The sequence below is a fragment of the Salmo salar genome, chromosome ssa11 (genome assembly GCF_905237065.1).
Source record: "Salmo salar chromosome ssa11, Ssal_v3.1, whole genome shotgun sequence".
NCBI lineage: Eukaryota > Metazoa > Chordata > Actinopteri > Salmoniformes > Salmonidae > Salmo > Salmo salar.
The window spans coordinates 65,460,343-65,467,185 of record NC_059452.1 but is presented as its reverse complement, the minus strand read 5'-3'; positions in this window follow the sequence as shown (position 1 = coordinate 65,467,185).

The following is a 6,843-nucleotide window of genomic DNA, read 5'->3' as shown; positions in this document are numbered from 1 at the left end:
CCGCAGCAAAATACGCAGAGCTGGGATGGTTGTGTCCCCTTATATATATATAAAACATTCTATTGGTTGCAAGAATTTTGTATAATAATTTAAATTGAAAAACTCAAAGTTTTGATTCCGGCGTCGTTTTGTGCATCAGTTCATAAACCATGTGCCATGGAATCGGTACATCAAAAATATCTTCCCAACTATTTTACAACCTGTATGGCACAGCTGTCATTTTTTTTGTCCTTAAATTAAACTGGTATACTTAAGCAATAAGGCATGAGGGGGTGTGGTATATGGCCAATATACCACGGCTAAGGGCTGTTCTTATGCACGACACATCACTGAGTGCCTGGACACAGCCCTTAGCCATGGTATATTGGCCATACACCACAAATTCCTGAGGTGCCTTATTGCTATTATAAACTGGTTACCAGAGCAGTAAAAATAAATGTTTTGATGTACCCGTGGTATACCTACCCAGCTCTGATATACCACGGCTGTCAGCCAATCAGCATTCAGGGCTCGAACCACCCAGTTTATAATTTTGTGTTTATTACAATTTTCTTTAACCAATTTTGGTCTTTAATGCAAGGCTGACAGACAAGTTCTCCTTACCTTCAACTTGCCTCTTCCATTTTTGCGGTAATGCTGTAATTAGTTGTTTATAATTTTGAATAGAGCAGACATTTCTATATATTTTTGTTAGCTGCATGTGTAACATAACTCCACCAGTCCTACTTATGATATCATTTACAAAGATTATACCGTAATCAATTAATATATTTGCGTTTAACCATAATATTTGTTGTAATATTTGTTCTGTCTTTTCTGGTCGATTAAACTGAAATAGCAACCAACTTTCTATGGCTTGTTTTAAAAATAACGATATTTTGGAGATGATTTCATTTTCAAATAACCAAAAGTGAGAGGTTGTAATCTGAATAAAGGGGAAAAGGCCATTCTTGAACACGGGGTGAGCCATTCTTACTAATCTGATTGCGAACCAGTTTGGATTTAACTATAGTTTTGAATTTTTTATCATTTCTGCCCTCCGAATTCATATTCATTATATTAATAGGCCCGTTTCATTTTGTCTGGCTTAACGTTCCAAATAAAATGGCATATATTTTGCTCATATAATTTAAAAAAACACGTCATTAGGTGTAGGCAGGGCCATAAGCAAATAGGTAAACTGGGAAATGCGTAAAGAGTTAATCAGTGTGATTTTTCACAAATAGACGGGTATTTTCCTTTCCATGTTAGCAAGATCTTAACTGCTTTTGCTAACTTACTATTCAAATGTATTGTAGTGAGAATTTCTTTCTGTCAGAATATCTAGTATGTCCACTTCACTGTCAGATAATTTTATTGGTAAACTACACGATAATATAAAAGTTGTATTTTTTAACAATCCAATTTGTAATATGGTAGGTGCACTTATCATAATTCGATTGTATTCCAGAGAGGTTAGAAAAGTTATCTAGATCCTCTGAGGCTGTGAAGGGATCCAAATTGTTAAGTCATTTGTTTATACACATATTTCTATTGATAAGTAGCTGTCCCAAACCCTGACTCCTAAACTTCATGTTTGAAAATAAAGCAATTCATGATTTTTGTCATTTTTGTAACACTATTATTTCAATAGAACATCTTGAGTTGTTCTATTATTACATTCAAAGATACTGATATAATTAGTAGTTTTGTTTATTTTTAAACATCTTTCTCTAAAAAATGCTGTACAACCTTTTGATGTTACTACCAAAACACACACATTAAAGTCACATCCTTACAAATATCACCAGGTGATGGGATTGGACACCTCTCCGCATGGCCACATGGTGAGTAGTCTGTCTGCATGCACCATGATCTACCAACTAAAATACAGAGGACCACAGTGTGGGTAGTGGACAGGAACAAGTGTAGAGTATTGAGATTCATAGCCAGCAAGGGGGCTCCAACCCTCCAAGAGCCCAAACATTGAAATCTATTTGTCTAAAACATAGACGTCTTTAATGTGCTATACTGTATTGTAACGTGCCCTACTCTAATGTACTCTACTGTACTGTGCTCTACTCTAATGTACTCTACTGTACTGTACTTTACTCTAATGTACTCTACTGTACTGTACTTTACTCTACTGCTCTGTACTATGCGCTACTGTACTTTACTGTACCCTACTCTACTGTACTCTATTGTACTGTACTGTAGTTTACTCTACTTGAGTTTCTTACCATTGAAGAAAGGAAGCCCTCAATGGCAGTGTCTATACTAAAACCATTGATTAATCTATGCTACACAAAGATAAATAACAAAGAAAATCCAAACTAATCCAGTCAAATATTTAGATTTATTGCACCTGTTGCTGAAATGGTTGTTCCAGTCTCTGGGCTAGGCGGGACGAATTCGTCCCACCTACGTAACAGCCACTTTAAGCCTGTGGCGCGATTTTCAAAACCTTAAAAATCCTATTACTTCAATTTCTCAAACATATGACTATTTTACAGCTATTTAAAGACAAGACTCTCGTTAATCTAACCACACTGTCCGATTTCAAAAAGGCTTTACAACGAAAGCAAAACATTAGATTATGTCAGCAGAGTACCATGCCAGAAATAATCAGACACCCATTTTTCAAGCCAGCATATAATGTCACCAAAACCCAGAAGACAGCTAAATGCAGCACTCACCTTTGATGATCTTCATCAGATGACAACCCTAGGACATTATGTTATACAATACATGCATGTTATGTTCAATCAAGTTCATATTTTTATCAAAAACCAGCTTTTTACATTAGCATGTGACGTTCAGAACTAGCATACTTCCGGGGAATTCGCTAACATTTTACTAAATTACTCACGATAAACGTTCACAAAAAGCATAACAATTATTTTAAGAATTATAGATACAGACCTCCTCTATGCACTCGATATGTCCGATTTTAAAATAGCTTTTTGGTGAAAGCACATTTTGCAATATTCTAAGTACATAGCCCAGGCATCACGGGCTAGCTATTTAGACACCCGGCAAGTTTAGCACTCACCATAATCATATTTACTATTATAAAAGTTTGATTACCTTTTGTTGTCTTCGTCAGAATGCACTCCCAGGACTGCTACTTCAATAACAAATGTTGGTTTGGTCCAAAATAATCCATCGTTATATCCGAATAGCGGCGTTTTGTTCGTGCGTTCCAGACACTATCCGAAATGGTAAAGAAGGGTCGCGCAATTCGTGACAAAAAAAAATCTAAATATTCCATTACCGTACTTCAAAGCATGTCAACCGCTGTTTAAAATCAATTTTTACGCCATTTTTCTCGTAGAAAAGCGATAATATTCCGACAGGGAATCTCCTTTTCGGCAAACAGAGGAAAAAATCACAAAGGTGGGGGCGGTCGGGTCACGCGCCTAAGCCCAGTGTCCCTTGATCGGCCACTTGAGAAAGGCGATAATGTGTTTCAGCCTGGGGCTGGGATGACGACATTCTGTTTTTTCCCGGGCTCTGAGCGCCTATGGACGACGTAGGAAGTGTCACGTTAGAGCAGAGATCCTTAGTAAAAGATAGAGATGGAAAAGAAGTTCAAGAAATGGTCAGACAGGCCACTTCCTGTAAATGAATCTCTCAGGTTTTGACCTGCCATTTGAGTTCTGTTATACTCACAGACACCATTCAAACAGTTTTAGAAACTTTAGGGTGTTTTCTATCCATATGTAATAAGTATATGCATATTCTAGTTACTGGGTAGGAGTGGTAACCAGATTAAATCGGGTATGTTTTTTATCCAGCCGTGTCAATACTGCCCCCTAGCCCTAACAGGTTAAATGGTTTAGGCAGTCTTGTTGTCAATTTACCTGACCCTGACAGTCATTCTGAATGCAGATTAATAAAAATTCCAACTGTTGGATATCCTAACTTTGTCTGGATTCCAATAGCAATTACACATCACTTTGCAAGCCAGCACAATGTGACTTGCAAGCCTGATGTGGCCTGTAAACCAGGAGGGTAGGGTAAACCTAGGCCAACAAAGTAAGGCCTTACGATATACCGGTATATATTGTTTTTTCATAGAGTTTAATTTTAATGATGGCAATCACCTAGATACTCACTTGGTGAAAGTCACAGGCTTTACAAAATAAAGAATTTAAAATACTTTTGTCTGTCACTAACAAATACAATCATGGGTTGTAACGCTACAATTCCCTCGAAAAGAAAAGGCACCTTGGGAAATATGCAAATTAAGCTTTACAAACTACAGCGTTAAAACAAAAAACACCCCAATATTATTAACTGTAACAATACGGGCGTTCATTTCTTACACTGAGAAAGAGTAACAGTATCAGCACTAAGCAAAGTAGGCTTTAAGTCATTCATTATTAATGCATTTACATGCAAAGGAAAACCCTGACCTTTGACCCAGTTGGTGATTACGTTACATAAAGGCCAGAATAATAATATGAATTTTTGCCCTCTGTGATTCTGTGACTGCGTAAAGCCAGAATAGAAGAGACCTTCTGTTATCTTTCCTTAAACAGCTGATAGCGTTAAACAAGGCCAGTGCAGTGGTGATAGTAAAAGGCAAGGAGAATAATGTCTTTGCTCCAAATGGCACCCCGTTCCCTATTTAGCCCCGGGTCAAATGTACTGCAATATATGTAGGCAATAGGGTGCTATTTGGGATGTAGCCTATGGTTTGGTCTGAAAGTCTGGTATGAAAACTGTGAGCTAATGAGTATCAAGGTTGTTAGAGCATAGATATTATACACTGCTCAAAAAAATAAAGGGAACACTAAAATAACACATCCTAGATCTGAATGAATGAAATAATCTTATTAAATACTTTTTTCTTTACATAGTTGAATGTGCTGACAACAAAATCACACAAAAATAATCAATGGAAATCCAATTTATCAACCCATGGAGCTCTGGATTTGGAGTCACACTCAAAATTAAAGTGGAAAACCACACTACAGGCTGATCCAACTTTGATGTAATGTCCTTAAAACAAGTAAAAATGAGGCTCAGTAGTGTGTGTGGCCTCCACGTGCCTGTATGACCTCCCTACAACGCCTGGGCATGCTCCTGATGAGGTGGCGGATGGTCTCCTGAGGGACCTCCTCCCAGACCTGGACTAAAGCATCCGCCAACTCCTGGACAGTCTGTGGTGCAACGTGGCGTTGGTGGATGGAGCGAGACATGATGTCCCAGATGTGCTCAATTGGATTCAGGTCTGGGGAACAGGCGGGCCAGTCCATAGCATCAATGCCTTCCTCTTGCAGGAACTGCTGACACACTCCAGCCACATGAGGTCTAGCATTGTCTTGCATTAGGAGGAACCCAGGGCCAACCGCACCAGCATATGGTCTCACAAGGGGTCTGAGGATCTCATCTCGGTACCTAATGGCAGCCAGGCTACCTCTGGCGAGCACATGGAGGGCTGTGTGGCCCCCCAAAGAAATGCCACCCCACACCATGACTGACCCACCGCCAAACCGGTCATGCTGGAGGATGTTGCAGGCAGCAGAACGTTCTCCACGGGGTCTCCAGACTCTGTCACGTCTGTCACATGTGCTCAGTGTGAACCTGCTTTCATCTGTGAAGAGCACAGGGCGCCAGTGGCGAATTTGCCAATCTTGATGTTCTCTGGCAAATGCCAAACGTCTTGCACGGTGTTGGGCTGTAAGCACAACCCCCACCTGTGGACGTCGGGCCCTCATACCACCCTCATGGAGTCTGTTTCTGACCGTTTGAGCAGACACATGCACATTTGTGGCCTGCTGGAGGTCATTTTGCAGGGCTCTGGCAGTGCTCCTCCTGCTCCTCCTTGCACAAAGGCGGAGGTAGCGGTCCTGCTGCTGGGTTGTTGCCCTCCTACGGCCTCCTCCACATCTCCTGATGTACTGGCCTGTCTCCTGGTAGCGCCTCCATGCTCTGGACACTACGCTGACAGACACAGCAAACCTTCTTGCCACAGCTCGCATTGATGTGCCATCCTGGATGAGCTGCACTACCTGAGCCACTTGTGTGGGTTGTAGACTCCGTCTCATGCTACCACTAGAGTGAAAGCACCGCCAGCATTCAAAAGTGACCAAAACATCAGCCAGGAAGCATAGGAACTGAGAAGTGGTCTGTGGTCCCCACCTGCAGAACCACTCCTTTATTGGGGGTGTCTTGCTAATTGCATATAATTTCCACGTGTTGTCTATTCCATTTGCACAACAGCATGTGAAATGTATTGTCAATCAGTGTTGCTTCCTAAGTGGACAGTTTGATTTCACAGAAGTGTGAATGACTTGGAGTTACATTGTGTTGTTTAAGTGTTCCCTTTATTTTTTTGAGCAGTGTGTATATGTGCTATACCCACACATGCACGCACTTGCATACACACACACACACACACACACACACACACACACACACACACACACACACACACACACACACACACACACACACACACACACACACACACACACACACAGCACAAATACTACATAATCACATCTTTAATGTCTCATCTAATCCTCTGCAACCAGGCTTTACAGTAAAGAACACTGTAGTAATTGTAGAGACATACTGGTAGAGACATACTGTATGCTCAGGGTGACAGCATCAATAATATTTACTTCTTTAGTCAATGATGCAGGTAATTGAAACCTTGTCTGTATCATAGCCTAAGAGTCTATTGACACACCCGTTTGTCAATCTAAGTAATATAATAAAATAATCTACCAGTTTAAGATAGAGATATCAGGTTTTTTGCTCTACGACCCCCACAAGTGTCACGAGACTCATCTGAAGGTAACCCATACAAACTATTGGAAGTGTGGAGGTAGTTTTGTGCCAACAAGAATA